Here is a 17901-nt window from a genome sequence, read left to right on the forward strand (position 1 = left end):
GTGCGGTACATTTTACTAGGGCTAGTTCTTGGGGGTCGTTTATTACTTCAATTAGTTCAGCCAATAAGAGGGCATGTTGCACTGGAGTGCCATCAGCTCTCCTAAACCCTCTTCTTCTCCATTTAGATAGTCCTGAGTGGACAGTCGATGTAACATATGCACTGTCGGAATATATTGTAACTCGTTTGTCAAAACTTTCCTTTAATGCCAATATTAGTGCAACAAGTTCCGCTGCTTGAGCAGAGTAATGCTGTGGTAATTGTACACATTTCATAGCCACACATACCGGCGCCTCCATCATTTTTACCACAGCTGCCCCAGTCCTCCGTATCCCATCCCCTTGATCAATAGTTGATGACCCATCAATAAACAAAAGCTCACCTCCCTCTAGTGCGTTTTCTTCAACTTTTCTAGAACATGAGTATATTTCAGTTGTTTGGATGCAGTCATGGGCGTAATCTCCCTCCTCAATTGCTTCTGCTAGGAACCTTGCAGGGTTAACCGTGCTACATCTAACAATTGCTAGTTCAGCTCTAGACAAAATAATCTCATAACCTGATGCCCTCTGCGTTGTTAGTGTGGACTTAGGTTTATTCAAAATTGCAAATAGTGCATGTTCCACAAACAGTGTAGTTGGACATCCCATTGTTATTGCTGATGCTTTTTCCACTGCAAAAGCAGCTGCAGCCAGACCTTGTTCGCAAGGAAAGTGACCTAACATCACAGGGTCTAAGTGACCACTGTAAAATGCTACCGGTTTATAGCCCATGCTCGTTTTTTGTGCCAACACTGCTTTCATCACTGCTGAGTCGCAATGTGAAAATATAAAAAATCGCCGCTCATAGTCTGGTGATGCCAGTACTGGAGCAGTTGATATCGCGTCTTTTAATTCGTCAAAGGCCTCCCTCATTTCCATAGTCCACCCCAACTTTTTCTCCCCTTTATTTGCTTCCCGCAAACCCTCAAGTAGGGGTCCTATGTACGAGCTGTAGTCAAATACCCATGCTCTACAGTAGTTACACAGCCCCAGAAATTGCTGCAGTTCTCTCACAGTCTGTGGCGTTGGAGTGCTTGAAATGGCCTGTGCTCTTTGTGGTGCAATCTTTCTTCCATGTTGGGATATCAGTTGGCCAATGTAAAGTACCTGCTCCTGACAGTATTGTATCTTTTCGATGTCTACCTTGTACCCCTTTTCAGCCAATATCGTTAACATTTTTAAGGAGTCCTCTCTGCATTTATTTTCGTTTGTACTGCAAATTATTATGTCATCTACATACTGTAACACTGTGCTTTCCACCTCAACATTACCCAAATCCATCTGTATTACTCTATTGAAAATTGATGGTGACTCACAATACCCCTGTGGCAATCTGGTATGTTTCCACTTTGTATTTCGGTAAGTGAAGCTTGTCAAATCTTGGGAGTCTGGGTGTAATGGTATTGAGAAAAAAGCATTTTTAAGATCAATCACTGTAAATCGTGATGCTTCTGCTGGAATGCCACACAATATCGTGGCCGGGTTTGCTGTTACTGGATACTCTGCTTCTACTACGTTGTTCAAGGGCCTGAGGTCCTGTATGAAGCGCCAAGATCCCCCTTTAGCCTTGCGCACTGGGTACACAGCCGTGTTACATGGCGATTCTGAGGGGACCAATATTCCATTGTTTATAAGGGCCGTTATAGTTTCATATATGCCCTCATCTGCCTCTTTTGACAGTGGGTACTGTTTCACTTTTGGTAGTATGGCACCTTTTTTCAATTTTATCCTTACGCCCCCTATGCTTTTTATGCATCCCACGTCGTAAGGGCTAATAGTCCATAGTGATTTGGGCACCTTTGCCATATCCTCCTTAAAGAAGGGGACTGGGGTGCATGCGGGTGCCTCAAGTGCCATTGCAATTTTCTGTGCTACTTGTTTATGAGCCACTCTTAGCCATATTTCTACACTCATCATAAACACCATTTCACCTTCCTCCTTTTCTTCTGAAAACAGTTCCTCGTCTGATACCTGGGTCAACCTGCAACCTTCTGCTAGTGCTATCACTGCCCTCCACGCTCTCCCTTCTTTATCTTGGGCGTGCACAGCAATATAATCAGCTGTTGCAATAATGCTCTCAATGTCCATTACTAACACCTTTCCTTCTGGTTCATTAACAGGTGTTTCTGGTCGGAACAGATAAGCTGCTGGCCTCCTCCATATTTTCCCTTCTATCCCTGGCATCCATGCAAATGCCATGTCTGTACCATACTGGAATAGTTCGCCATCTACTGGTTCTGCCCTAATTGCAGTCTGTCCACAGTATGCTTGCATAATCTGTCGTGCTGCGAGCATGTTAATCCCTGGAGTAGAACATATTATGCCATCCTCGGTAAAGGAGATAGTCATATTCAACCTGTTCATTATGTCCCTCCCCAGTATATTTACTGGTGAGGCACTATAATATAGAAGCGGAACTGAAAGATCATAATCTCCAATAGATAAGGGAACGTTATCAGTAAAGGGAACCAACCCTTTAGCCCCAGAAAATCCTTGGGTGTTCATGGCTTCGCCTGACATCTTAAATTTACCTTCCCTTATGCAAGACCGGGTTGCCCCGGTGTCAACAAGGAATGATAATTTTTTGTCACCTATCGTTACCTCTATGCGTGGCTCCTCCGCACTATTAGGTGTTACTGACAGGATGGGACACACCAAGGCCGTCTGTGGGCTGTCCTATTGGGGGTACAATGATTGGCCATTCCCTGTGTAAGGGTTGTGTCCCAAAACCGTCACCCTACCCAATTGCGTTTGTGGTATTTGAGGTTGTTGTGTTAACGCTACTTGTTGTTGTGGATATGTTTGTGGCGGTTGTTGTGTTATTTGTTGTTGTGGGTCAGTTCCTTGTTGCAACGTCTGCTGTTGTTGTATGCCCTGCTGTTCTTGTGAGGTCCTAAGTTGTGCCTGTTCATTCCATGCTGGTGTTCCTGGCCTGACCCTACACGTACGTGACATATGTCCTAATAATCCACAACTCCAACACACTGGTGGTTCCCTGCTTTGCCATGGGAAGCTCCCTGTGTTGTCCTGGTATGTTGGTTGCCCTGAGGGGTATGAATTTCTAAGTCCTCCCACCTGCTGTTGGGTGTTGTATCCATATCCTCTCCCTCTCATAAATCCTCCTCTCCCTCTGTTGTAACTATAATACCCAGCTCCTTGCATTGGGTACCCTCCTCCCATGTTTGGTGCGAGAGATTGCAGTTGCGGCACTTGTTGTGTCATAGACTGTAGAGGTGCTACTTGAGCCGGATCTTGTGCAGCCACTACTTGTGTGGGGCTTTGGGCCATTGGTGCGGCGTAGTTATTAGCGCCCCTTCCATTGTATATTTAGTAAGTTTTTTCTGTACTAGTTTAGCCTCTTCTGTTTTCCTGTCCTCTTCCTTTTGTTTCATTTTCCCTTGCCATGTCCTGCAGTGGTGTACTATAGTCAGTTGTATTTCTGGCCATGGCTTTGCTTCCATTCCCACTACTTTCTTTAGTTGTTTCTGAACTCCTTCTGGGAGCCCTTGTACTAGTATATGATAAAATATGGCTGGTGTTTTGTCCCATTGTTCTCTAGTTTCCATGCGCCACTTCTCTTGGATATCCTGGATATAATCAACAGGATCCTCATTCTCACGCATCTTGCGGGAAGTAATGGCTCCTATGTCTGATGTGTCTGGGTACTGTACTCTCAGGGCCTGCCACAGCGCATGTCTGCAGTTTGCAAATGGTGCCCCATCATGCGATGTGTTTGTTATTGTTACCCCATGGAATCCCGCTCTTTTCCAAATGTCATCCGCTCTATCCCCTAATATTGATATTAACAGTCCCTTCACATCTCCCACTGCTAGTTTCTGTCCTGCGGTGTGTTTTTCCATTTCATATATCCACTTACCCGCACCTCCACTTAGTGATGGGAGTCTACATTTTATATTTTCTTTGTCTGTATGCTTCCAAGGGACGTACTGTGGTCTAACCCCTCCTCTCTCCAACAGTGGCATTAAATTGTGTCTTGTGTCACCCTTTACGTTCCATAATATCGAGTCCTCACACCCCTCTTCCCCTTCTGTTTCCTTTACCTCTTCAATTTCGTCCTTATTACTCCTGTTCCTAACTCCTTCTCCATCCTTTTCCCTCCTTTCGTCATTTCCTGTATTTAATGTGGGCATGTTTATTTGTCCACCTTGCCTGCGACTAGGGAGGTCCCTAAGCCGACATGCATACGGTGTAAGTTCGTCCATGAAGGGCGCAAGCTTTATTCTGTGCAGTGAGCGTGCGGTGGTTGAACATGTAGGGTGTGATGTGGGAGGGCGTGATGGGGATGTGGGTGGTGTGGTTTCATTAGTTTGTGTTTCTCCTATTCCTTTCACTCCCTCCTTACTTCTCTCCAGCTCCTCCCATCTCCTACTCATCCATGGTGAATCTATGTTTGTTCTAGTGAGGTATAGTTTATCTAAGCTTTCCCTTTCACTCTTTCTTCCATCCTTCTCCATTCCTTCTTCCTCCTCACTGCAAAAGTCATTCATAAATGGCACCCCCCACTCTGCCTTTTTTCCTTTTATTGTTACGGTTTTTAAGTCTATTAAGTCTCTTTCTCCCCTTCCGTTGTTACCAACTGTTCCCCCTAGTGCTGATGTTGTTGCTACCTCTCTACTTTTATATACATCTCCCCATCTTTCACTCTCCCTACTCCTCCCTTCTCTTCCCCCTTCACTTCTCTCCTCCAGTTCCCTACTATTTTCCTCCCTTTTCCTTTTCAATTCCTCCATTACTTCGTTGCTCATCTCTTCCAATATTCTTTCATCCTCTTTCTTCCTTTCCCATTTCACCCTTTCTCTTTCTACTATACTCTCTATTACCTTCCCCTCTTCATATTTCTTTGCTGTCTCTGAGAGTACCCTCCTCTTCCATATTGCCATTTCCCTTTCTTTTTCTTCTTCTTCCTTCTTCCTCTCTCTCAGCACTACTCTTGATACCCTTTCTGCTGCTGCTTTTACCCTTTCAGCTTCTTTCTTTTGCTCCTCATTTCGTTCCCTTAATTTTTCCAATTCGTTCTTACTTTCTTTCCTTTTCCTCACTCTCTCTCTTTCCTCCCTCTCAAGTTGTTTGATCAATTCATTCTGTTCGTCCCTCAGTTCTGCTAATCTTTCCTCCAAAATCTCTTCCTTCTGCCATATTAGCTCCTCTCCCCTCATTTCACTCTCTCTGGCACTATCCTCGTTTGTTCTCTTTACCGCCTCCCTCTCTTCTCCAGTTAGTGAGCCTCGTAATTTCAATAATATCTGTGCAGCTATCCACTCATCGTTTCCTATCTCTACAGTCTGCTCTTCTCCAATCTTCCCTCCCCCCATTGTCATCTTCCTATGAGCCCCATATGGTGGAGGGCTGTATGCCGGGTTCGAGTATCCTTCAGCTGCCCTTAATTGTCCTTCTATTTCTTCTAGTTCTCTTAAAGGGTACAATCCTCCTCCCTCTGTTTTCACTCCTGGTGCTATGGGTATCTCGTTGCTGGGTTCCCTTTTTATGTCGTCTGTTTTATCAATTTTTTCTCTTCCCTCTCCTCCGTTCCCCGTATCCTTTATCCTTTCACAGCCCCTTTTCCCATTTTCTCCTTCTTTCTTAATCTCAGTTTCTTCTGGTGTTTCCCCCATAGTGAACATTCCATTTGGTCCTGGTCGGGACCCCTGAAACATCCTCCATAAGTTAAACACCTCCACATGGTTTGCCAACTTCTTCCCCTTGTATGTATTGTGCAGATGGTTTAGCAGTGAATGTTGGGCATATGGATCGAAACTACCATTAGGCGGCCATGGTGTCAACATTTTGTTATCTGTCCCCTGGGTCCACTCTATACTGTACTTAATTAGTTTCTCCCTATGGGGTGGCAGTGTGGTACATATGTGTTGTAGTGGGGTAGTGAGGGTGTTCCCCCACCCTCCTGACCCTGTCCCGTATGACATAGTAGAGCTCCCCTTGTTACCCTTATTTTCACTGGTAGTTTGCAATATACACCCTTATATTGTTTACCTGGCCCCGCAAGTGTGGGGACTTACGACGATCCTTTGGCACAATATGCAGTAAAATTATATAAAAACATAAAAACAAAAATATATCTGTGTATGATTTAATACTTTATATTCCTTCCCCTACGGCCCCCTGCGGCCGAAGCGCACGCAGCCCCCTGCGGCTGCGTACCCCTTATGACGCTGTTATACAGTCGTCCTGTTTTCCCCGTTCTCTTCCCCCTTTACACTTGCCGTGGCCGGCGTTCTCTGTGCGCAGCCACGCCCCTCTCCTCTTCTCCTTTTCCCATCCTCTACTCTACTCTATCCGTTATCTCCGTGTCCGCTCCCTTATCATCTTTCTCTTCCTCACCACTCTCCACCCAAAGTTCCTTATGTACGCGATATCCTATTAAAACCTATTGGTGACGTCACCTATTTCTTCGAGCTACTGGTACATTCTTCGTATGTTCTTTAAATTCAAAATACACTTCCAATCTATCCCCGCTACTCCTACAGCTGTCTTCCTGTCACTCCTGGAACAAGGTATTCAAATCAATAATATAATCGGACTGCGCACGCTGCGTCGCCTCGCGTGTGATACGCCCCTCAACAGGAGGGCTTAACCAGCCAATTATCTTCCGTTTTCGGCAACTAGGCAACTAGCTACCGCCTACAGGGAAACGTCATCTACCTATCGAGTTTCTTGCTCGAACAATAGGGATCCTCATCTACTCATTGATCAATAAATGACAAATCGTAGGAAACCACACACCCCCACCCTTACACGTAGTCGCGACTTAGGCCAATCAGTGTCTTATGAGCGGCCGCACGTGATGATTTCGTGCTCCGCCCCCCTCTCTCGCGTGACGTAGCCGACTGCTCTCGCACTCGTTTCGCTACCACTCATTCCATTGGCAACACTAAGTTGTTAGACCTTCGCCGTGCATCTGTACAACACCTCCCTCCTCCCTTATTTACTTCTTCCCCCCTCCCTCACAATTTCGCATTGCTCATTGTGCGTATCATGCTCACCAAGTTCTCTCGATGCAGGGTCGCTCGACTGCGTGCACCCCTCCAAGCGGCTCGCCACCTCCCCTCGTCTGGACCACGTCTGGACACTCGCCAACCGCGGGGGGGATACTTCTCAACCGGCTCCCGAGGGCCAATATCCGGATTGCGCTGTCCGGTCTTCTCGCAGCTCCGCGATTGTCCTGTAGTCCTCAGAAGGGGGCAACGGCAGAGGGGGCCGCGCCGCCGGGCCTCCTCGCAACGGCAGTGCTTGGAAAAGTAAAAATAAAAGTGGATCTTAAACAGATCTCAGCAGTGCCTCCAACTTGTCGGGGGGAAATTCTGCCGGGGTCGGCCGGGCCGTCCGCAGACCTCCAGGCAGGGAGGCCCCAACTCCTCCCGTGTATATCTCAGATGAGACAGAGTATGAGGCACACACAAGGAGCAAGGTGACTTCTGCTGTTTATTAGACAAACGGCAGGGATGGGTCAAGGAGCGTACGCGTTCGTCCTGATACACACACAATCGTGGGGCTCGCAGGCCCTTTTTACTGTATTATGACGCGCTACTTGCGTCACGTCAGAAAGTTAACAAAAAACCTATCGACACTCTTAATTGGATGCTCGAGTGGTAGGGTTAGTATAGAACACATATAGAGAACGATGCTAGTGGCTAAAGGGTAGTCAGGTGATATATCTGGGTTGTCCCTACAATTAGATACATGAAAATTGTTACATGAAAACTCCTGAGGATTGGTCAAAGCTATTTGCGTCAGTGATAGGAGCCCCATGTTCTGATTGGTGCACTCGTGAGCTCCCCAGCCTGGGACCACCGCTGTTCCCAGCTCTCGGTGTACCTTTAATTTGCAACAATGTTTCACTATGGGTACATGCAGACAATGTGAGGACTTATTCATAGCTGGAAGGCTGACCGTTCTTATCGTTGCAGAGGTCCATTGAGCCTTTCAAGTGTATCTGCCTGTGTCTCGTAGCGAGGGATCCAGACGCCTCTTTTCTCCTGACCTTGGCATCTCGTCAGATTCGGCTTGGTCATGTGGGGAGGGACCGTGTTTGAGGCAGAATTCTGCACAATTAATATTGCTTTTCCACTGTGTGTCTTATTTAATTTGTAGATGTGACTTTAACGCTGGTACACAGAGTGCGAGGTTGCAACATCGTGCCTTTGATGATTTGTTCCTTGAAAGTGAGTTTGCAACATCGCGACCTTGGCTGGTTGCATCGCCGGGCTCATTCGTGCAGGATCAGCAACCTGACTTTTGCTTTGTTAATGTCCACGGGAACTCTTGCTTGAGGCCTACTTGGGCCTGGTGCATAGAGGTCCATTTCGTGCATGGGTGCTTTAGGTTATAGTGACATATAGCTCCATGACCAGTATCGTGTCTTCATCGTACTTCTCATGGTGGTAACGGGTTGCAAGGGAAGCGTGAGCAAGCTTTGTAGATAAGTTCATGACGTGTCTTGCGTTTCTGCATGCTGAAAGCCTATGTGAAAATAATAAAGATGCACGTCCGTGAATATGCCTGTCGCCTACGTCATAGCACTGAGTATATTCTTCATGTAGTTTGATGTGGGAATGTCCAGTGTGTATATTTGTACAGCTGTGCTTCCCGTTGTCTAAGTCGTCATGGCATCTCTAACGACGTGTAGATTTTAGTCTAATTGGTCCGTGCCGCAGGTGTCGGCATGGCCAGTGCGGGCTGCTGGGCAGGCAGATGGACCCATCCGTATGTTACTGTACCAGGGTATTTGGTCGTCTGGTAAATGGACAAACTCTTCTCGTGGCGGGTGTCTGGGTCGTGACCCTTTAGGCCAAGCGCGAGAGGTGAAGGACGGGAGCCTGGTCTTCCATTCTCCCACTTCAGAGGTCTGGGAGCCTGGGGTTTATTTTAATGAGAATATTACTGTACCTTTCCATGCCAAAGGCTCAGCTGGCATTGCCCAGCATGCAGATGGCCCTCTGCACCCATCCCAAGAGGACATCAAGGTTTATTGCAACACAGCTTTCTTTCGCTGCATGGGCCATTTCCATTACCTCTGCGATAGCACCTGCCATGTCCAGGACCTTATCTGTACAGTGCCACCAGGATCTGTTTATACCTTGCTAGGTTTTTTCCCCCAAATTTGCCTCAGAAGGTGACCATTTTGGGGCCAAGGATGGCATGGCTGTGATTTCGCTTCTTAGGAATGGCTGAGGGCACTCCGCTCCAAGTTCTACCCTGGCTCTTTATGAAGGGGCGCAAAATGCACTGAGAGAAAAGTAGTGTCTTAGCTCCTGATAGCCACATTTGTACCAAGCATAGAGGTGAGAAGATATGAGGTCAAATGCTTCAATCACAGATTGTCCTCAAACCCTGACTGCACTATTTAATTAAAGCATGTGCAAATTATATTGCACTATGCCTCATTTTAGAGGCCTAAATGCAGAGGCTCTAAAATTTGAATCATTTTCACAGTGTACGCTATTAGAGAAAACCCAATCATGGATAGATTGTACTGAGGATCCAAAAATAATCATCAGTGAGTATTCATATATTTCACATCACAAAGTTACTGGTGTTATTGCTTACTCATGGCAATGCCTGGTAATTTCACTTCCTTTAATGCCCTTGAGTAGCAAAGGTTGATGATCTCACACCTTTGTGATGTCACTTCCGCTGACATCAATATATATGTAATTAGGGGGTCCCACATGCCTTTAGTCACACAGGGCTTGCAAACAGTTCCTGTTATTTATAAGGAAAGCCGAAGGCTCTATTACTATTTGTACAAACATGCTTTGAAGGCTGAAATGCAGCCATCTCTCCATGTAAGGAAACAATGAGACTCTTACATCCACCTCAGTATGTGGACAAAGGATGATATGCTGCAGGCAGGGCGAACCCTAGCAGGAAAAAAAATCAATGGCCCTTCAAAACTCGTGTGTCTGCAATTGCCTTTGAAAATGGTTGCTTTTTTCTCTCCCTGGATTTTTTTTTTCTAGTGGCCATGTCTTCCAGATTTCAGATATACCTGACGGTAAGCGTGCATTATAAATGTCCAGATTTGCATTAGCCTAATTGATGGACTTCTTTAGGGCTGAACTCCAGCCCTTTGTCTGGCAGCGCAAATGATGGGCCTCATTATAAGTTTGCCGGTTAGTGAACTACGGTACCGGTAAGCATGCCGTACCAGGTCAGACCTGGAGGGCAGAAAGGCACCCGCGAGCACAGCATGTCGGATGCACCGGCATCGTTATAAACGGTGCTGGTGCATCTGACCTCCCCATGGGAGCATCTTTTTTCCGGCACCCGCAAATGAGCAATTACTGGGTCCGGCAGGGCCGTAATGACCCGGTAATTGCCCATTCGTGGGCGCCGGAAAAAAAATGTATTACAGGCATGGCTACCACATCTTAGGCCATAGAATGACCACCTTCTCTGGAAAAACATGTTTTTCTCATTTTTGTATTCTCTTAATTTGAGTGAGGCTCTCTTAACTACGTTTTTTAACTTTATGGCAGGTTTTCATCTGTGCCGAGAAGTGAACAAATTCTTACAGGATTGCCATTTATACATTTTCTGGTGTGAGCACAGGTATTTTTGACAGCCTGTTCATGCAGTTCAGCCGAGTGTTTTTGCTCCTAGGGGGCAAATCTATATGTTTCATTCACTGGAGTCCACACCACCTCCGTCTCACAGAAGGCTCTGTGCAGTACTTTCGTAATGAGGCAGATCATAGAAGTTTATGTGGAATTTCAAAAATGCACGGCCTGATTCTTCTAAACATTGCCGTGTGGTGCTGGAACAGTTTATTTTTGTTGTGATGCATTAGTAAACATTTCCAGTATCCTCACAATGTATTCTTACAATATTAATGAAGGGTGAAGGTGGGCACTACGGTATAGCTTATGTATTCACTAATCTTTAATTCTTATTCGTAAAATATTTAACCTGGGGCTACCAGTTATAAAGAGGTCCTATGGCATAAGGACCAAATATCAGCAAGCAAAAAAAATAGAGTTAACCTACTCTATTAAAAACTGGTGCTCTCAGTTGGCCCTCAACAGGGCTGCACTGTCAAATAATGCAGTTCATGAACATGCATCGAAGTTGTCGCAGTAAATCTTCACAACCAAAATTATGCTTAGAGGAAATGTTTATTCACATCCCTTAGTATTGCTTTAATAGAATGTTGTTATTTCATATTCAGTGAGGCCAGTCCGAAATTGGTTAGGATTTCATGTACGGATGCCAATGCATTTCGGTTACAAAACCTTCATCAGGGCGGTACATGATACATTCATTCTTAAATGTTAAACATTTGCAATTAATAATATGATGATAAACCATAACGTAACCACTTCCAGTTTGGAAAATATGTGCAAACACATACCAGTTCAATGTGCATCAATGTGTCCCAACATGATGATATCAAAAAAAGAAAGAAAGAAAAACAGCCATAATGTCAAGGACTATACATCCATGTGTTAATACTGATTAGAAAATTCAGTTGGGGAAATAAATCGTACCTTCTATGTCTAATGGTTCTTCACTTGGTATAAGGAGCAGCTAGTAGCAGTACGGGCTCCTGTAAAAGCCATGAAAAAATTAATAAGCGGCTTGCAATGGTTTCACAAGTAAATGGGGAACAGAGAGGAGGGTGCTCACCTTTCTCAACAGAAAACGCTGTGTCATGTACAACCAGCAAAAGAAATATAAAATTAAAAGATTTTCAGTTCCCCCTGCTGTTTTCGACTGTGACTTGCTCTGCTTCTATATCTCTGTCGGTGATCCTTATCAGGGGGGCCCGTAGCACATAGGCTGTGTGGGCCTCCACTATACTAATGCCTACACGTTTTTACTGTGCTGTATGCTTTGCCCTCCAAAGCTAACTTTAATGAAAGTTTACCACTTCTCCCACATCTGTCCTAATGGAATCCCTGTCCCTATCCATGCACCAGCTACGCTAGCATCTCCAATCTGCTCTGCAAGGCCTAGCTGCTCCTGGTGCCCAAGAACTATGGATCATTCCACCAGCCCTCTGTGGAAGCCCTGGCTTTCCCCATGAGTTTGTGGAATCTTCCATGACAGTAGGGATAGTGTCCCATCGAGTACCATCGGATGGAGTTCTCCTACTGGGTTCTGAATGATTCGAGGAGTCTGAGGAAGCAGGATCACTGGTTCTGTGGAGAGATTCAGTAGGCTCTAGGACAATGCCTGAGACAACCAGATTGGTGGTTATGACACATGGGGAAATGGCGTACTCCGTGCCTGGTCCATACTCTTGAAGGAAATCATCTTCTGACAATGCCAGTTGATCTGTTTTCCAACTGAAAAACGTATCAAGTTGCTGTTTGAGCCAGAACATTAATAGGTCCATCAGATTCTTCAAGACTTCAATGTGCAGCTGCCAGTCGCTGGTGTACTTCAGATACCTTGAAATCCAGTTGGTCTCTTGGTTCGCCAGTCCCGGCAAGTATTCTGCTGGCGCCAAGATGTTCTCCTGGCAGTAACGGCAAAAGTCTTTGGCCAGCTCTGCCAATAGCTCGGAGCATGTGCTTCAAGATGGTTGATATAGCTCATTGCTGAGATGTTGTTCATCCTGAGGAGAATGCCACTCTTCACTGTGCGAAGCATCAGAGCATTGATCACGGAGGATCAGACGACAGGTCTAGACAGTTTATGTCGTACTTCAGCTCTGCCTGGGACCATCTTACTCCTGTGGACAGTGTCCAACATCAGGCTCTCCATCTGTTCATGCTGACATCAGACTTTATTACTGTGTCCAGAGAGCTACCAAAAATTGCTCTTCCATTCCATGATGTCATGTTGTCCAGCCACCATTGCATCTGTATCCTGTTGTAGCTGAATATCTGGAATTCCTGGTTGTAAATTAGCCCCTTGTGCGGGTGCTTTATTTTCACCCTCTGCAGCACTCAATAATATAGCAGTGCCAGTAATATAGCTTGAGTGTAGCACACTAGGAGGACTACTATCATGTCTTCATTCCTGAGTGATTTTCTCTTTTTTCACTAACATTGAAGACATCTCTTTGCAAATCATCCAAATAGTTTATGAGGGCAAGCTCAGTGTTGCCTCCTCTGTATTCATTGTGAAACCCAGGAACTGTAATCTGTGAGTCCGAACGTGTCCTGATTTTTCCCAGTTTATCTAGAATAGGAGATTCTGCAACATAGATATTGACATGTATTCCCTATGTCTACTCATATTAGCGCTGCTTAATATAGCATGTGGTCTGAGCCTCAGAAATGCATAGTGTGATGAAAATACTTTAATATTTAGTGAAAATCAAGCCACAAGATTTGCTTTTTCATGTTGCGATGAAGTAGAGTAGAGGTATTTGTCAATGGCCTGGGCTGCACGTCACTAGCCTTGAGCCGGGTACATGGCACTCTTCTTGTGTAAACATTGATATGTAGGCTTTTTCTGGGATGGAACCCAATGTACTTGCAAAATATAAAACATAGATAACGGCAAACACTGCAACTACAAAAGGCAGTCCTTGCTGTAGTTTTATTCTGACGTTTTAAATAGAATTTTTTAGTTCTTTGGCACATTGTTGGTACAATTCGTAGGGCCATGTCCTTGGCCAGTCTTTGAACAAGAAAGGTGCTATTAGCTAAACGACAGAATTTGGCACAATCTGAATAGTTGTTGAAGGCAGGGATAGTAGGGATGGAATAGGGGGAATACGGAAGGCTCGAGAGTATATAACAGTAAGCTCAGTCCCTGCACACAGCTGTTTCGAGCGATTGAGCTGGCAGGAAGTAAGGGGCAGACGTGGATGGCTGGAAGGAGATGAAGATCAGCCTAGATGGGAGGGGTATACACACCCCTAATTGTTTTTCTGGACTTTGAATGCCTCAAACTGGATTCTGGCTATTTTGAAAAATGTTCATGCATAACTTGAATGCTGCTTGAGCTGCTTGGGGAAAGATCTTTGCCTCCCCTCCCCCACCCAAGGCATTTCAGCTCACAGACCCCTTATTCTGGATTTGCTATACACTGGCACAAGTCCAATTGACATGTAATTATTTTTGATGCATTTAATCCTATTGTGTAGCTTTTGGATGAAAAGCTCATGGTGTAGTAATAGGTGGCTTTTTGGAATTCTTTCAATTTCTTTATTTTTTCAATGTTTCTATTTTTATTTGACTGGTGGATTGTTTCAGACAGTCAGTCTTCCTCAGCCCTCTTCAACTCCCTACCTTCTATAGTTAGTGAGTTACCCTTCATTTAACATCACATTGAGAAAGGTATTGAGGTATTGATTGAGGCAGATGCCTCTATGAGATTGTCTATCATTATTTGGTGAAGCAGGTGCTATATTGCCTAGTATGATTTGTGAGGTTTCCTATCATTACCTGATGAGGCAGGTAGTTGATTTTAAGGTGACCTTGATTTCATGGAGAAGGTTGATTAGGCTTAGTCTTGATTTTAGGTAGAGGCAAATGACAATGGTTCAGTTTGTCCATTAATGATTTATTGCATTTTTAAGTGGGTTATGGGGATGTTCCTTTATTACAAATACATTTCTTCTAATTAAAAGATTTATTTTTACATTAGAGTGTAAGAAGCATTCATTGAGTGTTCATTACCAAGTGAGAAGTATTTGAACATGAATAATAAGTGTGGGGCATCTATTCGAACTGCAGTGAATTGATGTGTTATACAAGGTACATGTCTTTTAATACACAGCATGGGTTAATGGATGGTGTGAGCAGTCGACTATCAATATAAGTATAATGTGACATTGGTAAACCTCTCCTGTGTTGGAAATTGAGAGCATCTGCATACTGCAGGAGTTGTTGCCTGCTCTCTTTATTGTTGCACAGTGATAGGTACTTGTTTCCCTACTCCCTACTCCTACCACAGACCCTGCTGGGTGGAAAAAAAGCTCTGGAGGTAGGGGCGATGGAAAGCACATCAATATTGCTTTCTGCACCTGCACAACTAACAACACTTTATCTCGTGACATGATTATCATGGCATCAAAATATATCATCAGTCTCATGCCCTGTTCCCTCAGGTTGCCTACTATTGGCCTTGCATGCTTTTATAAGCACCACAGGGGCTGAGAATAGGGAAAATGTTTACATTTCAGTGCTTGCCCTTCCTCTATAAACCTTAGACATTTTCTGTGTTGGGAAAAAATGGGTCTGACAGGTAAGTTTCCAAGTGATCCAGCCTGACTACCATGTTTTAGCCTGTAGAAGATTAATCTTGAAATGCCTATAGAATAGAAATGTGTTCAAACATTTCAGATTTCGGACTTCGTCTTCCTTCTCCCTAGGAAGACGTTTCTGAAAAATGGTATGATTGTCTTGTAAATGTTATCGGGTGAGTAGGATGTGCTTCAAATTGTTCTGCAAAGAATGTTACTCTGAAACATTTTACCATCTGCAGTTCCCAATAACTTTGCGCCAGTAGTGCATGCACAAATCTATTCTCCCCATTAGAGGGGGCTTTTCACTTGTATCTCTCACCTGTTGGAGCCAGCAGTTGCTTTTGAGGACCTCTCCATACTCTGCCTCTGGCATGTCTGCCTAGCGATGGGAAGAAGGTGGCTCCTGTGTTAAAGTGGCTGCCACATCTTGTCTGGGACATCTGTTAGAGGAAACATTGGCAGGAAAATATGGTTTATTGAAGTGTGGGCTTTTTTTGGGGCAGTATACAAACCTCAACCTGAAGGAGTTGCCCAACAGAAGGCCCTTTCAGCCTTCTCACTCATCTCCATGGTTAAGAGGTCTGGGAGTCTGGGGTTTATTTTAATGTGAACACCTCTGTGCCTTTCCAGTGACAAGGCACAGTAGGGCATTGCCGAGCATGCAGATGGCCTCTACACCAATCCCAAGAGGAAATCAAGGTGTATTGTATCACTGTTTTCTTGCACTGCATGAGCCATTTCCATGATCTCTGTGAAAGGGTCTGCTGTGTCCAGGACCTTATCTGTACAGTTCCACCAGGATGTGTTTATACCTTGCTAGGTTTTTTTTCAAAATTTACCCAGGAAAGTAGCTCTTTTGGAGTCCAAGGATGGCATGGCTGTGATTTTGCTTCCTAGGAATTGCTGAGGGCACTCTGCTCCAAGCTTCACCCTGCCCATTTATCTAGGGGCGTACATATAGTTCTACCTAGATACTTCACCACGTTTGGCGTAGGTTCCAGCTGCAAGATTTGGTCTTAATGTGATTGTCGGAATCAAAATCCCCTTTTCCTCTTTTTCTGCCTCTGACTCAGTTCCTTCAGGACTAGTGTCCCGTGTATCAGAGTCTGAGTTCGACAAGAGTTCCTCCTCCTCCTCCTACTCTTCTAGCCAGGCGTAAGTGTGTTTGGACTAGCTTCTCTTTGCCCCAAAACTCTTTTTTAAAGCTTGCAGAAGACTCTCACTTGCCTTGCTCTTGACTCCTTTGGCACATTTGACTGAGCATTCTTTAACTGCCCGTTTTTCCCACTTTGTTTCTAGACTCTAGGGGGCGTGTCAATTATGCCTCCACCTGTGCCAAAATGGTCTTGCATTTGCCTGAGACTGGCTAACAGTGCATCTTTGGCCATTTTGTTGACTGAGGACCCCAGGACTCTTTGGATGCTTAGAGCCATCTGACTGCCTAGAGTGGTACCTTCAAAGTCTCAATGACTGGACTCTGACTTTGAAGGCAACTATGTTTGGTATAGTTCGAACAATGAGGCACGGATGTGATAATCATCAATTTGACGAATTTGTTGACCACACACGAATGGGTAGGGGATAGCAATCAAGAGGAGTACAATACAACATGAGAATAAGTGTGTGCCATGATGCCAAGACAAAACATAAAAAGGAAAAAACAAAGAAAGACAAAATAAAAAAAATAGTCTCTTGAAATAAGAACCTCTACAAATAATACAAAACATATTGCAGTAACAACAACTCAATTCAGTCTGATCTGATTAAGTTAAAAGGTATTAGATCTCCTTGCGAATCAGAAGTTAGGCGGGCTTGCAACTTAACTAGGATCAAAATATATCACAGAGAAATACTAGAGTGATAAGGTACCATAAGTGTTTGAGAAAATTGTGGAATTTGAAATTGTGGTAATTGTAAAGGATGTCGAGGGAAAACAGAAAGTTAAAACACACGAGATAGAGCGCTTCCGAGTACAATTCTACACACATTTGCTATATTGGTTAGGCACAGCTTTGTTGATAATATTTGGCAAAAGTGTAAAACAATAGTATTTAATAGTGAAGAGAGTTCAAGATAGCAACCAATTGTGCTGATACAATTCCATACAAAGGTGTATGAAAATATCATTGCAACAGGACTGATTATGTTTATGAGAAAACGACTCAATACATTTCACCAAGTGAACTGGAACCTTTTATATAACTAATTTGAAGTTTGCAGGTTTTGCAATCGAGTGTCTGACGCTTGTATGCTGGTCAAAGGTGTAAGATCACCTTTTTTCAAACTGGATAAGGGCATATTCTATGATGTGACCTAGTAATAAATCTAATAGTCGATATTATTCAACAAAATACCTCCGAGAAGAGATACATCTTGTAGTGCAATATAAGGTCATAATGCATTGGGAATGGCGAGCGGGGGTGGGAGGGATGTGTTGTGTGTAGCGTGCCCCACCTGAAATGTAAGAATACGTTTCCGAATTTTGTCTGTTCAGATGCTTATATTTGGATCCCTTATATTTGGACCCCATTGCACTATGGGACTCACTAAATATCTGTACAGAGAATGTATGGTAATCCTTTTCCCAGAAACAGGGTGTTAAAAACCCACAGACGTTTCTTGTACTTAAGTAGGTATTTCTTATATCAACATTGAATGCATTCAACTTAAGAGTTCATAAGGG

The sequence above is a fragment of the Ambystoma mexicanum genome, chromosome 6q (genome assembly GCF_040938575.1).
Source record: "Ambystoma mexicanum isolate Mex_15411 chromosome 6q, UKY_AmexF1_1, whole genome shotgun sequence".
Classification (NCBI taxonomy): Eukaryota; Metazoa; Chordata; class Amphibia; order Caudata; family Ambystomatidae; genus Ambystoma; species Ambystoma mexicanum.